This window comes from Schistocerca cancellata, chromosome 1, assembly GCF_023864275.1.
Source record: "Schistocerca cancellata isolate TAMUIC-IGC-003103 chromosome 1, iqSchCanc2.1, whole genome shotgun sequence".
In the NCBI taxonomy this organism is placed as follows: domain Eukaryota; kingdom Metazoa; phylum Arthropoda; class Insecta; order Orthoptera; family Acrididae; genus Schistocerca; species Schistocerca cancellata.
Window position 1 is genome coordinate 900,909,170 of NC_064626.1, and position 15,719 is coordinate 900,924,888.

The following is a 15,719-nucleotide window of genomic DNA, read 5'->3' on the forward strand; positions in this document are numbered from 1 at the left end:
GTAGACAGGTTAGAGTCAATTGCAAAAGGGGAAACGGATAGTTTGGCATTAGGTACAGTGTGAATGGAAATTTGTGAAGTGCTGTGGCAGGAAGAACAGGACTTGTGCTCAGATCAGCAGCTTTGAGAGATGAAACAGAGAAGGCAGCTGAGGATCACATAGATAAAAGATGTCGTTGTTGTTGTGGTCTTCAGTCCTGAGACTGGTTTGATGCAGCTCTCCATGCTACTCTATCCTGTGCAAGCTTCTTCATCTCCCAGTACCTACTGAAACCTACATCCTTCTGAATCTGCTTAGTGTATTCATCTCTTGGTCTCCCTCTACGATTTTTACCCTCCACGCTGCCCTCCAATACTAAATTGGTGATCCCTTGATGCCTCAGAACATGTCCTACCAACCGGTCCCTTCTTCTTGTCAAGTTGTGCCACAAACTACTCTTCTCCCCAATTCTATTCAATACCTCCTCATTAGTTATGTGATCTACCCATTAACCTTCAGGATTCTTCTGTAGCACCACATTTCAAAAGCTTCTAGTCTCTTCTTGTCCAAACTATTTATCATCCATGTCTCACTTCCATACATGGCTACACTCCATACAAATACTTTCAGAAACGACTTCCTGACGCTTAAATCTATACTCGATGTTAACAAATTTCTCTTCTTCAGAAACACTTTCCTTACCATTGCCAGTCTACATTTTATATCCTCTCTACTTCGACCATCATCAGTTATTTTGCTCCCCAAATAGCAAAACTCCTTTACTACTTAAAGTGTGTCATTTCCTAATCTAATTTGTTTTTACCTCCTTATTTTATGATATTTTAAACCAGCATCCCGACCATGTACCAGTATTTACGGATGGCTCTAAACAGGGGGACTCTGTTGGTTGTGCTGTTGTGTTCCCTTATCAAGTCGTCAAGTTATGGTTTCCTGCGGCGTTTACCATCTTTGGTGCCGAATTGTTTGCGATCTTGCGGGCATTGGAGCGGATGAGATGTGTTCCCAGTCTTAAGTTTCTCATCTGTTCTGACTCCCTGAGTGCCCTTCAGACCATGCAACACTTGTACCCAGCGGATACGGTTGTCCAGAACATCCACAATGCCCTACTCCACCTGCAATGGCAGGGGAAGGAGGTTTCTTTCTGCTGGGTGCCGGGACACGTGGGTGTTAGGGGAAACGAACTGGCGGATGTGGCTGCCAAAGATGCATGTTCCCTCCCTCACGTTGAATGTGCTGTCCCCCTCCATGCTGTTACCTCCCTTTTGCGTTTTCGCGTTATGCGTCAATGGGAAGAGGAGTGACTGGCAGTCGGTGAAAATAAGCTGCGTTTGGTCAAGGCCACCACACAGCCATGGTGTACGCCCTACCAGTCGTGCAGGCGGGATGAGGTTCTCCTCACTCGCCTCCGAATCAGACACAGTCCCTTAACGCATGGTTTTTTACTCCGGCGGGAGGACCCCCAATCTGCAGTGCTTGTGGCGTCCAGATTACTGTCTGCCACATTTTACTTGACTGTCCTTTATTCTCTGACCAGAGGGCGGTGGTTTCCTTGCCACCGGATTTGCCCTCTATTTTGCAAGACGACGCAACAACTGTGTTGAAGGTCTTATGGTTTTGTGTCCTGTCCAATTTGTTGCCTCGGATTTTAGAGAGAGGATTTTAATGTGCTGCTGGGTGACTGGCTCACCCAGGTTTTAGGTAAGAGGTCCGCCAGTCACGATTACCTACTTGTTTCACTTCGATTTCTGTTCTCTTACCCTTGTGTTTCCTTTCCTTTTTTAGTGTGTTTCTTTTCCACTTGTTTTGCCTCTGTATGTGAGGATTTGGAACTGCGTCAGGCCTGTGTCATTTAGCTGTTCTCCTTGTTCGCTGTCCGTCTTCGTCCCTTCACCGCATGTGTTCCTGTTTCTATGCGTTTGGGCACTGATGATCACGCAGTTTAGCACCCGAAAACCTCAAACCACATACACACACACACACACTCTCTCTCTCTCTCTCTGCTACACTCCATACAAATACTTTCAGAAATGACTTCCTGACATTTAAATCTATACTCGATATTAACAAATTTTTCTTCTTCATAAACGCTTTCCTTGCCATTGCCAGTCTACATTTTATATCATCTCTACTTCGGCCATCATCAGTTATTTTGCTCCCCAAATAGCAAAACTCCTTTACTACTTTAAGTGTCTCATTTCCCAATCTAATTCCCTCAGCATCACCCGACTTAATTCGACTACATTCCATTATCCTCGTTTTGCTTTTGTTGATGTTCATCTTATACCCTCCTTTCAAGACACTGTCCATTCCGTTCAACTGCTCTTCCAAGTCCTTTGCTGTCTCTGACAGAATTACAATGTCATCGGCGAACCTCAAAGTTTTTATTTCTTCTCGATGGGTTTTAATACCTACTCCAAACTTTTCTTTTATTTCCTTTATTGCTTGCTCAATATACAGATTGAATAACATCGGGGATAGGCTACAACCCTGTCTCACTCCCTTCCCAACCACTGCTTCCCTTTCATACCCCTTGACTCTTATAACTGCCATCTGGTTTCTGTACAAATTGTAAATAGCCTTTCGCTCCCTGTATTTTACCCCTGCCACCTTTAGAATTTTAAAGAGAGTATTCCAATCAACATTGTCAAAAGGTTTCTCTAAGTCTACAAATGCTAGAAATGTAGGTTTGCCTTTCCTTAATCTTTCTTCTAAGATAAGTCGTAAGGTCAGTATTGCCTCACGTGTTCCAACATTTCTACAGAATCCAAACTGATGTTCCCCGAGGTCGGCTTCTACTAGTTTTTCCATTCGTCTGTAAAGAATTGCGTTAGTATTTTGCAGCCGTGACTTATTAAACTGATAGTTTGGTAATTTTCACATCTGTCAACACCTGCTTTCTTTGGGATTGGGATTATTATGTTCTTCTTGAAGTCTGAGGGTATTTCGCCTGTCTCATACATCTTGCTCGCCAGATGGTAGAGTTTTGTCATGACTGGCTCTCCGAAGGCCGTCAGTAGTTCTAATGAAATGTTGTCTATTCCCAGGGCCTTGTTTCGACTTAGGTCTTTCAGTGCTCTGTCAAACTCTTCACGCAGTATAAAAGATATCAGTGGATAATAGAAACCCCTGGGTAACATAGAGGATATTGGATATGATAGACAAAAGAAGAAAATTTAAAAATGCAGTAAATGAAGCAGGCAAAATGGAAAAATTACATTGACAACGTGCAAATTGACTAAGCATGAATGGTTAGAGGACAAAGAGCAAACCTGTAAAGCATTTCTAGCTAGGGGGAAATATAATGCTGTGTTTTAGGGAATTAGATACCTTTGGAGAAAAGACAAGTAGCTGTTTGAATATCAGGAACTCAGATGGCAGTAAAGAAGTGGAAGGTGGATGAAATATATACTGTGTCTGTACAAAGAAACCAAACTTGGGAACCAAATAAAGGAAGAGAGGAACAACTAAGTAAAGATGAGTTGGAAGATATAATACAGCGAGAAAAATTGGACAGAACATGGAAAGGCCTAAGATGAACCAATTCCTCTAAAATAGATGACATTCCCTCAGACTTGTTGAGGCTCTTGGGAGAGCCAAAAACTATTCCATTCGCATTCGGGAGGACGACGGTTCAATCCCGTCTCCGGCCATCCTGATTTAGGTTTTCCGTGATTTCCCTAAATCGCTTCAGGCAAATGCCGGGATGTTTCCTTTGAAAGGGCACGGTCGATTTCCTTCCCCATCCTTCCCTCACCCGAGCTTGCGCTCCGTCTCTAATGACCTCGTTGTCGACGGGACGTTAAACACTAATCTCCTCCTCCCTCCAACTATTCCATTCGACCTGGCGTGCAAATATGTGAGACAGCCGAAATACTCTCAGACTTTAAAAAGAATGTAATTTTTCCAATGTCAAAGAAGGCAGCTGCTGACAGGTGTGAATACTAGTTAACCATCAGTTTAATACATCATTATTGCAAAATATTGACATGAATTATTTAGAGAAGAATGGAAAAAAAAATTGGTAGAAACCAAGCTCAGTGAAAGTCTCTTTGAGTCCCTGAGATATGTACGAACACAAGGGGCATACTAAACCTTCAACTTATCCTAGAGGATGAGGTGAAGAAAGGCAATTATCTATGTTTGTAGCATTTGTAGATTTAGAGAAAGCTTTGGACATTGTTGGCTGGACTACACTCTTTGAAATTTTGAAGGTAGGAATTATGAACTACAGGGAACTAGAGGTTATTTACAGCTTATGTAGAAACCAGAGTGCAGTTGTATGAATCAAAGGACATGAAAGGGAAGCCATTGTTGAGAAGTCAGCGAGACACCTTTGTAGCCTCTCCCCGATGTTGTTCAGTCTGTACTTGGAGCAAGTTGTGAAGAAACCCATTGAGAAATTTGGAAAGAAAATTAAAAGTCGAGTAAAAGAAATAAAAACTTTGCTGTTTGCTGATGACATTGTAATTCTGTCAGAGACAGCAATGGACTTGAAAGTGTAGTTGAATTGAATGGACAGTGTCTTGAAAGGAGGATATAATATGAAAACCAACAAAAGAAAAACAAGGGTAATAGAATGTAGTTGATTTAAATCAGGCTCAGGGAGTTAAGACTAGGAAATGAGGCACTAAAAAGTAGTAGATGAGTTTTTGTTATTTGGGCAGAAAAATTACTGGTGATGGCCTCAGTGGGGAGGATGTAAAATGCAGACTATCAATAGTAAGAAAAAACATTTCTGGAGTAGAGGAACATGGTAACATTAAATATCAATTTAATTGTTAGTAATTTTTTTCCTGTGATATTTGTGTGTGTCTCTGTAGCCTTCTCAATACTCTGCAAGCCACATGAATGTGTGTGGCGGTACCACAAACTGATTGCACTCCTACCCGAGTTCCTGTTCCATTTGTGAATGGTGATGATCAACTTTGTAAGTAAACCTCTGTGTTAACTCGGATTCCTCAGATTTTCTCATTATGCATTTCATGAGACTTATCTGGGAGGAACTAATATTTTGTCCCCCCTCTTCTCTGAACATATGCTTTTGGAATTTCAGTGGTAAATACTCTGTGAAGCACAACATGTCTCTCATGGTTTCTGTCACTGGATTTTATTGAACATCCGTGTAATACTGTCGTGCTGACTAAATGATCTTGTGATGAAACGTGCCATTCTTCATTGAATCTTTCTCTCCTCCCCTCCCCCCCCCCCCCCCCCCCACACACACACACACACTCCCCCTCTCTCTAGTTGTACCTGTTAAGGGTGCCAGAGTGATGAGCAGTAATACTCGAGAACTGGTCAAACAAATGTTTTGAGAGTCACAATGTTCATGGATGAGTTACATATCCTTAACATTCTTATGAATCTGTCTGGCATCTGCTTTTCTTACTATTTGTCTTATGTGGTCATTCCAGTCAAGGTCGCTCTGGATGCTTACTCCTAGATATTTCATGATTGATAGTGTCTCTAGCAGTTTCTCACCAGTTGTGTAACTTTACTGGTCGACAGAAGCATCCGATCCCACGCGTCGGCTTTGACCCGTGACGTAAGGATGTTGTAGTGTGTGACATCATGACGGCGCGGAGTTTGGTTTGTGAATGTGGCGTGTTTGTAGATGTCATTGTGTTGTGGTTTGTTGTGCTCTCTGGTGTTATGTTCAGGGTTTTCGTTTGTGTGGTGTAATGGGTTCAGTTTGCTTTTGCTCATTATCCAGAATTGTTCGAGTGTTGGCTGTGTTTGTAGTGGAATTCGTTTCAGTGAGTTAATGATTTTGTGTGAAGGTTAATATAGTGTTGTTCGCTGTACATCGTGTGGTAATTTTAGTAAAATTAATCGGTTGTTGTTTTTGTTCAGGAATGGATATGGCGGATAAAATTAACAGTGCGCAGATCAAGGGAAGTGTTTGATCCCAATGTGTGGCTGTGTATGTTGATATTGGTATCGGGAGATGTTTTTGAGCTATATAGGCCAAGGGAAGTGTTTGATCCTAATTTATGGGATCGGGAGCTGCTGTTGAGCTACATAGGTCAAGGGAAGTGTCCGATTCCAGATGATATTGTGTTTAGTGGTATTTGGGGAGTTTTGTGATGTTGTTTTTTTCGTCGTTTTGTGTGGTTTTGTTTGGGGGTGGGTGTCTAATTTTGTTGATATTTAGTTTGCCCCCACCCAAAAACACCCCATTTCTCGCACTTGTCCCGTTAGTGTCATTAGGCTTTTTGTGGAAAGTGTGTGTGTTTGTTTTTCGATGTGTTTTCGTCCTCATAATGTGTACGTACCGACTTTATATGCGCCATATTGGAATCGTAGTTTATGGTCGTTTCCGCCATATTTGTGACGTCATGGGTCAAAGCAGACGGGCCGGATCGGACACTTCCGTATTCCAGTTTTACAATAATGGATTTCTTCTCTTCTGTTATGTTACATTAATTTATGTCAGGATCAGCTGCCAGTCCCTGCACCATTTGCCAATCATCTGCAATACCTTTTACAAATAGCTACAACCTTCTGGGGTTTTTGCCTTCTTATAAACAACCACATTCTCTGCAAACAGCTTATGGATCTTCTGACATTTTCTACAGGTTGTTTATACGTATTGTAAACAGTAATGTTCCTATCATAATTTCGTAGAGTATTCTTGAAATTACCTTTACACCTGTCAATTTTGTTCCGTTAAGAGCCATGTTTTGAGTTCTACCTGCAAGGAAGCCTTCAATCCAGTCACAAATGTGGTCCAATACTCGGTAAACTGCCCCCCCCCCCCTGCCATAAACAGCACCGTTGAATGGTGTCAAATGCTATCCTGAATTCAAGGAGCTTGGCATTAACCTGAGTGTCGACATCTATAACACTGTAGGTGTCGTGGAGGAACAAGAGCGAGCTGAGTTTCACAAGACCTCTGTTTGCCTTGTATGGAAGTGAAATGTGGATGATAAGCAGTTCTGACAAGAAGAAAGTAGAAGCCCTTTAAATGCTGTGTAGAAGAATTGCAGGAAATTGTAGTCATAGACAGATTGACTAATGAGGAAGTACTAAATCCATTTGGGGGGAGGAGGGGGGGGGGGGGAAGAATTTTTGTCTAATGCTGAACTTGATGAAAAGAAGAGCAAGACACAGCCTGAGGCCTTAAGGAATTTTCTTTCTGCTAATAGAAGGAAGTATGGTGGTAAAAATAGCAGGAGACGAAGGCTGGAATACAATAAGCTGGTTCAAATTGATGTAGGTTGCTACAGTTATGCAGAAATGAAGACACTTGCACAGAATAGCCTAACATGAAGCATTGTGTCACATGTCTTCACACTGAAGACAATGACATTAGCTTTTTCTGTAGTTGTTACATGCATGTCCGTATTGGAAGGCTGTTAATTAATTAACATTGTTTACTGTAAGGGAAGTGTTATTTGATATACATTCAAGAGACAGTGAAATTACTTGTCAATCATCACTGCATCTAGCTCCAATATTTATGGCTATCTGCCATTTACCAAAAATATTGTCATCAGTTTGTTCTTTAATTATACACTGAGGTAACAAAAGCCATGGGATAATGATAATGCACATACACAGATGGCAGTGGTATGCATACACAAGATGTAAAGGGGCAGTGCATTGGCAGAGCTGTCATTTGTACTCGAGCGATTCATGTGAAAAGTTGTCCAACGTGCTTATGGCCGTGGGAGGGAATCAACAGACTTTGAATGCAGAAATGGTAGTTGGAGCTAGATACACGAGACATTCCATTTTGGATATCGTTAGGGAATCCAATATTCTGAGATCTACAATACCAAGAGTGTGTCTAGAATATCACATTTCAGGAATTAGCACTCACCATGGACAACACAGTGGCTGACAATCATCACTGAATGGCTGACAGCAGTGGTGTTTGCATAGAGTTGACAGTGCTAACAGACAAGCAACACTATATGAATGAAATTTTCACTCTGCAGCGGAGTGTGCGCTGATATGAAACTTCCTGGCAGATTAAAACTGTGTGCCCGACCGAGACTCGAACTCGGGACCTTTGCCTTTCGCGGGCAAGTGCTCTACCATCTGAGCTACAGAAGCACGACTCACGCCCGGTACTCACAGCTTCACTTCTGCCAGTATCTCGTCTCCTACCTTCCCAACTTTACAGAAGCTTCTGTAAAGTTGGGAAGGTAGGAGACGAGATACTGGCAGAAGTGAAGCTGTGAGTACCGGGCGTGAGTCGTGCTTCGGTAGCTCAGATGGTAGAGCACTTGCCCGCGAAAGGCAAAGGTCCCGAGTTCGAGTCTCGGTCGGGCACACAGTTTTAATCTGCCAGGAAGTAACACTATATGAAATAACCACTAAAATCAATGTGAGATGTACGTCAAATATATCCATTTAGACAGTGTGTTGGAATTTGGAGTTAATGGGCTATGGCAGTAGACAGCCGATGCGACGTTATCTGCAGCATTTCTCCTGGGCTTGTGACCATATTGGTTGGAACCTAGATGACTGGAAAACCGTGGCCTGGTCAGATGATTTTCGATTTCATTGGTGAGAGCTGATGGTAGAGTGCAAGTGTGGTGCAGACCCTATGGACCCAAGTTGTCAACAAGGCACTGTGCAAGCTGCTGATGGCTCCATAATGGTTTGTTGCTGGTGGCTTCATAATGGTGTGGGCTGTGTTCACATGGAATGGAACTGATTATTGACTGAAAATGATTCTGTTCGTCTACTTGGAGACCATTTACAGCCATTCATGGACTTCATGTTCCCAAACAACAGTGGCATTTTTATGGATGACAGTGTGCCATGTCACTGGGCTGCAACTATTCGCCATTGGTTTGAAGACCATTCTGGAAAATTCGAGAAAATGATTTGGCCAACCAGATCACCCAGCACGAATCCCATCAAACGTTTATGAGCTGTAATTGAGAGGTCAGTTCGTGCACAAAATCTTGGCTGGCAGTACTTTCACTATTATGGGTGGCTATAGATGCACAATTAGGGGTTCCTATAGAGTCAGCATGGCTCAATATTTCTCCAGAGGACTTCCGATGATGGTCTTGAGTCCTTACCACATCAAGGTACTGCATTATGCTGGGGAAAAGGAGGTCTAATGTGTAATAGGAGGTATCCTATGACTTTTGCCGCTGCAGTGTATGTCTTAAGATATATACTGGTATAGAACTAAGGTAGTTCAGTCTTTTGGATTAGATCCTTTGAGATCTAAAGGATTTCTGTTCTACTATATCCAAAATGTAGTGTTGCTCTTGTAATGCACTTAGATGTTTGCATGATATGGTCTTATTTGGGGGTCATTATTTATGATGTTACCAAATGCTGCAGTATTTTTTGTTACTGTAAATAAACTGAGACAGGACTAATCAATATCCTTGATAGGTGATCAATCAGTAAACTGCAACTGCATGGCTTTCTGGCCATACACAGACATTATGAGTATTTATTCTATCTCTTGTAGTTCAAGCCACCAGGGACTTCTTACAAAGCAAGATTTTGAGAATTTATTTTATGGTTTACTTATTAATCTAGTCCTAAATGTGTTCTACATCATCCCTCATTTGAGTATAAAAATATGGATCTGCATATCTTCTTCAGTGTAGTTTCAGTTCTATAGAACTCGGGCTTTTAATGACAGATTGTCTCTGGGCTGTCTATTAGTTCATTATTATATGGCTTTATTTGCCATTTATGCCCTACATTGGGACTGAACTGGTTCATATAGCAGATACTAGAAAGAAAAATTGATAACATGTACCAATAATAATGCCCACATTTTTTCTTTAGTCCTTTTTTTCTGGTCATCAGTTCATTATTATCAGAAGATTGCAGGAGGGTAATGCATTTCATCTAAATACTACTATCTTTCTTGATTGCAGTTTTCTTTTTATGAGTCAGAGTATTATTATGTAGTATTAAGCACAAATTACAAGTCTCATTTATCCTGTAGGCCTACGTATCATATAAAGTTGGGGGTAGATATCACTCTCTCTGCGTTGCTTCGCATGTCACAGCAATCTTTGTATGGGGCTTGCTTCGTGTGTTCTTTCAAAAGAGTTTCATTTTACATTCATTCACTGTCCATTCAAGAACAGTTTATGAATAATTAACAATTGCTACTCATTTGTGTTTATTGGTACAAGAGGACTTAGCTGAAGAGAGATCAGAGATATGATACCTTGGGAAGAATTTGACAGAACACAGAAAGAACTAAGTCAAAACAAGGCCCTGGGAGTAAATGGCATTCCATCAGAACTACTGATAACCTTGGGAGAGCCAGCCACGACAAAATTCTTCCTTATGATGTAGAAGATGTGTGAGACAGGCGATATACTCTCAGACTTCAAGAAAAATATAGGAACACTTGTTCCAAAGAAAGCAGGTGCTGACATGTGTGAATATTACCAAACTGTCAGTTTTTTTTGAAAATCATGGTTGCAAAATACTAACATGAGTTTTTTACAGAAGAATGGGAAAAGAGGTAGAAGCTGACCTGGGGGAGGGGGAATCAGTTTAGATTCTGGAGAAATGTAAAAAAGCGTGAGGCAATACTGACCCTATGATTTATCTTAGAAGATATGTTAAAGGAAAGGAAAACCGTTTTACAGCATTCTTAAACTTAAGAGAAAGCTTTTGACAGTGTTAGTGGAACACCCTATTTCAAATTCTGAAGGTAGCAGGGGTTAAGGGATTCAGAGGCTATTGACAACTTGTACAGAAACTAGACTGCATTTATAAGAGTTGAAAGGGAAGCAGTAGTTGAGAAGGGAGTAAGACAGGGTTGTAGCCTATTCCTGATATTTTCAATCTGCACATTGAGCAAGCAGTAAAGGAAACCAAAGAAAATTTTTTAATAGAAATTAAAGTTCAGGGAGAAGAAATAAAAACTTCGAGGTTTCCCAATGACATTCTAATTCTGTCAGAGACAGCAAAGGACATGGGAGAGCAGCTGAATGAATTGTACAGTGTATTGAAAGGAGGATATAAGGTGAGTAGCAACAAAAACAAAACAAATATAATGGAGTGTTGTCAGATTAAATCTAATGATGCTGAGGGACTTCGATTAGGAAGCAAGACACTTAAAGTAGTAGATGAGTTTTGTTATTTGGGCAACAAAATAACTGATGTTGATCGAAGTAGAGAGGATATAAAATGTAGACTGGCAATGGCAAGAAAAGCGTTTCTGAAGAAGAGAAATTGTTTAATATCAAATATAGATTAAGTGTTAGGAAGTCGTTACTGAAAGAATTTGTATGGAGTGTGACCATGTCAAACATGGATGATACACGGTTTAGATAAGAAGAGAATAGAAGCTTTTGAAATGTGGTGCTACAGAAGAATGCTGAAGATAGGATCGGTAAGTCATGTAACTAATGAGGATGTACTGAGCAGAATAGGAGAGAAAAGAAATTGGTGGTGCAACCTGCCTAGAAGAAGAAGAAGAAGAAGAAGAAGAAGAAGAAGAAGAAGAAGAAGTGATCGGTTGATAAGACACATTCTGAGACATAATGGTGTTACTAATTTAGTATTGGAGGGCAGTGTAAGAGAGGTGGGGGGAGGGAGGTAAAAATTGTTGAGGAAGACCAAGAGAGGGCTACCGTAAGCAGATTCAGAAGGATGTGGGTTGCAGTAGTTATTTGGAGGTGACAAGGCTTGCACAGGATAGAATAGCATGGAGAAACGCACCAAACCAGTCTTCGGACGAAGACCACAACAACAACTGGTGTATTAAAATTGTTCATGTTAATCAAGTTGTGTAGTTCATTGGTTAAGGCACTGGACTTCAACTTAATGTGAATGGTTTCATATACCTGTTCAGCCATCCGAATTTAGGTTGCCCATGGTTTTTCTAAATCAATTAAGGCTAATTGTGAGTTTGGGCTTATTCTTTTGACTAGGACATTTTTTTCTCCCCTTCCTTGTCTTATCTGAGCTTGTGCCGTGTTTGTAATGACCATATCATAAAAAAAATATGCTGAACCTTAATCTTCCTTCATTCCACCTTGAAAATACTGCATATGGCTGGAGTCTGTCCAAAATCTGTGTCATGGCCATTAACATGAATAGACTCTGCTGTGGTTCTTTTGGAAATGGGGAATTATTAGGTGATATTGTCTGCTTGTCTGTGGTAGGCCCTTAGTTGGTGAAGTTCCCGGTAGTTAGGGAAAGAAATGTTCCCAAAGAAGTCAGAAGCAAAACAAATTATCTGGAATATTTTTCACCACCCTCAATCACTGTTGTTGTTGTTGTTGTTGTTGTTGTTGTTGTTGTCGTCGGTGGTGGTGGTGGTGGTGGTGGTGGTGGTGGTTGTCGTCGTCGTCGTCGTCGTCGTGGCGGCGGCAGTGGCAACATCTTCCTTGCTAATCTGTTCACTACAGAAAATCTATAAGTGCAGCCACATGTGTAATGGGAAAAGTAAGAATAATTCTATTTCCTCTGTGCTGTGCAGTAGAGCATGCTGTGTCTCCAATCATAAATGGGACTGTGTGGTCCATATGGACTGTTCATTTTGTCAGCATCCATTGAAGGGGCATGTTAAACTTAGACCATGCATGCTTTCTCACTTCGCTGCTAGAATGGTTGTCAGTATCTGAAGTTGTCCACTGAATTAGTACACAGGACAGTGACAGCATTCATGCATTTTGTCGTGAGAAACAAAACACTGAAGATGTGCCTCATAGTGGTTGCCCGTGGTTGAAAACAGCAGCTGATGACCGTTACTTATTCACTAAGCCTCTTTGATACCCCAAAGTGAATGCAACAGAACAGTGCACGGCATTGGAGGCAACTGGAAGGGCTGTGTTTATCTAGACAGTGCGCAGCCTTCTTCACATGAACACTATAGCCTCTGGGCATTCACGAAGAATAATTCAAACTCACCCAGCTGTAATGTGCATACGAGGTAAAGAAGATGAGCAAGGGAACACATGGAATGGATCATTGGTGTCACATTCTTTTCACCAATAATTGTAGGATTTGTCTGATGCCTGATGATTGTCGTAGGAATCCGTTGAGGCGGTGCAGTTCCATTGTGTGCCTCAGGCACACATTCCCATAGTCAGTCAGTCCCATTTTGCATACTTCAGACATCACTCATCTCGTTATATGGTAATTTGAGAGCCGTGCGTTGCTGGGGCAGGATTCTCCAACATATTGTCCAGCACTACTGCTAACATTTCGCCACTCGGTTTGTCTTTCAAGATGAGTACACCACACCCACTTTGTGAATATCTTCTTCCAGATGGCAGAAATCAACTGAATGGAATGGCAAGCAGTGTCTGCTAACATAAACCAAATTGAGCATACTTGGAACCAGTTGAAGCTTGCAGTGTTTTGTCACATTAACCATGCTGACACACTGGATGATCTCAGGAGAGCTCACCACGCAGTGTCTGCCCCCAGCAGCTGAGTGGTCAGCGCCACAGAATGTCAATCCTAAGGGCCCGGGTTCGATTCCTGGCTGGGTCGAGACTGGGTGTTGTGTTGTCCTAATAATCATAATTTTATCCCCATCGACGCGCAAGTTGCCGAAGTGGCGTCAAATCAAAAGACTTGCACCCGGCGAATGGTCTACCCGACGGGAGGCCCTAGTCACATGACATTTACATTATTTACCACCCAGTGACATGGCAAAGTAGTTAGCATGCTGGACTCTCATCCAGTAGGACGATGATTCAGAATTCCCATCCAGCCATCTAGATTTAGATTTTCCACGATTTCCTTAAATCACTCCAGGCAAATACTGGGGTGGTTCCATTGAAAAGAGTTGGCCGATTTCTTTCTCCCTCTAGTAATCCGACCTCCATAACGATGGGATGCTAAACTATCATCTTTATCCCTTCCTTTTTTTCAAGAGAGACACCATAGAAGAGTGGGATAAGCTTGAGCAACAATTACTCAACCAACTTATCGACAACATGCGAAGGAGGATCCAAGCACATTGCAGTGCATGGTGTGGAGCATCATGACTATCAGTTTTATCCCGTAGCTGAATCTGATTTCCAGATGTGCACTTTTCGACTGATTGCCATCTTCCTGATCATTTTGCTTTTTCCCCTGCTGGAGATCTTTTTGAGAGTGAGGGGGGGGGGGGTGTCAGAAGGCTTAGTCTTTCATTTCCTACTTCCCTTGAATTGGAGTGCACTCACATGTGCAGATATGCTTGAGATATAGAACTTCCATTGAATGGTTCTCTTGCCCCCCTCCCTCCTCCATTTACAGTGACTTCCAAGGTGCAAGTAAAATATCTATTATGGTGTCCTGCTAGTTACTTCTATGATCTCCGGGAAGAATAAAGCTGGAACATGTAACCACCTTCTCTGTTGAAACTGAATTTATGTTTAGAATTCCATGGGTCTCTTAGATGTTCCTTCTATAAATATTAGATTGCTAATCAACCACTTGTACTGTTAAAAGTTTATATTTTTGCTATAATAGTATTTTGCAACAGAGTTCCCTCATTTGTTTAGAAATGTGGGTTATTTTTGGTCTTTACTTTTATAGTCCTTCCTGTTTCACCTACCACTTTACTTCAGTTGGATGTCATCTCTTTAGTAGATCAAAGAAAGTAAAATTTTATGGAACTTGAAAAATATATCCCATATCGTCAGAGTATAGTTTTTGGATGTGATCACAGGTGTTAAGATGGTGAAGTAACAGATGTTGAGCAGCAGTGATTTCCTTTCAATCACAGGACAATTAATATTAATTTCCAATACAACTGCAGCCTCGAATGTAGCTGTTAGACAGTGTAATCAAAACATACTGTGTGGCAATAATATTTTCGGGATCAAATAAACATACAGTACATTTGTTAACACAGTGTGTGGACAGCCCATAGTAATCTTTAGTGGTGGCCATTCTGGCATTTTGTATTTTACAGCATGTTAACGCTGTTTGTTTCCCTCATGGCAGATAAGCCTATCACCTTCTAGTCTAAGGTAAACTGCAGGCTATTCTACCCATTAATCAAGATTTTATGTTCACAATCGTTGGCTTTGTCAACTCAGTCAGATTACCACCTTGCAACCTTACCTAGACCTCGGTCTACCATACCGATCATGCTGTCATTGTAACTATATTTCATGTACTGTGTGCAACACTGGTGATTATCTAACATCACCAGTGACAGTAGTAGGTATACAGACCTGGTGTTTGGTATCAGCCTGGGGAAATTATAACATTGCAACACTGTCAGCACATTTCCAAGAGTGAAGAAAGGGGAGGCTCTGCAAGAGCAGTCTAATTGATGGGCACTACATCTTACAGCATTCCCTGCTTAAAATTGTTGGTCCATTACAGATGCAAGATATGTTCAAGAACAGATATTTGGTCTTTGTTGCCTTCAAAACATTCTCTTCTTCTATTCACACTCATCCAGTGATGCTCTTGCAGTTTGGGATAGTGTCATTTGGAATCTTCTTCAGTGCCTACGATGGCTTTCTATTAACATCATCAGTGGTGTCAAAACAACATTCTTGCAGCTCTGTGAGTTTAATTTCGCGAACAAGAAAGTATAACGCAGAGAAAGTTCAAAGAGTTGTGTAGTACGGGGTGGACATCTGATTTATGGGACAAAACGCACAAAGTGACTAAATTCAGTTGAGAGACACACTGGAGATATAGCAATCTGTCTTTGCAGAACCTTTCTGGGTTTGCACTAGAACTGTAACTATCCTCTAACCATTAGTGTCAGTGTGTAGTTTTATCTTAGCAATCTCGTTATAAAGTGCTTG

The 15,719-nt window shown here is 41.4% G+C and overlaps 1 protein-coding gene across 1 annotated transcript in view; it reads left to right on the forward strand.

Moving 5' to 3' along the window:
* LOC126190882 (nucleosome-remodeling factor subunit NURF301) overlaps window positions 1-15,719 on the forward strand; it is a 289,288-nt gene that overhangs the window by 1,987 nt on the left and 271,582 nt on the right. The window lies entirely within an intron of this gene.